Below are 215 nucleotides of genomic sequence, written 5' to 3' on the forward strand. Positions count from 1 at the left end.
CATTGCTAGACTGGGGTGGACCTGGTGGCCGAGTGGGGACTTGGAACATTTGACAGCTGCTTCCCGGGGCTTGACCGGTTGTCCTGAACGCCCCCCACCCCCACCCCCAGCCCCCGGCTCCTGCTCCCCTCTCCCCAGCCTCGGTGCTCCGCTCCCTGCCTCGGAGGCTGCCTCTCTGCGGCGCCTGCATCGCCTCCGAGGACGCGCACCCTCCG

This window comes from Chrysemys picta, unplaced genomic scaffold, assembly GCF_011386835.1.
Source record: "Chrysemys picta bellii isolate R12L10 unplaced genomic scaffold, ASM1138683v2 scaf515, whole genome shotgun sequence".
NCBI classification, from domain to species: Eukaryota; Metazoa; Chordata; order Testudines; family Emydidae; genus Chrysemys; species Chrysemys picta.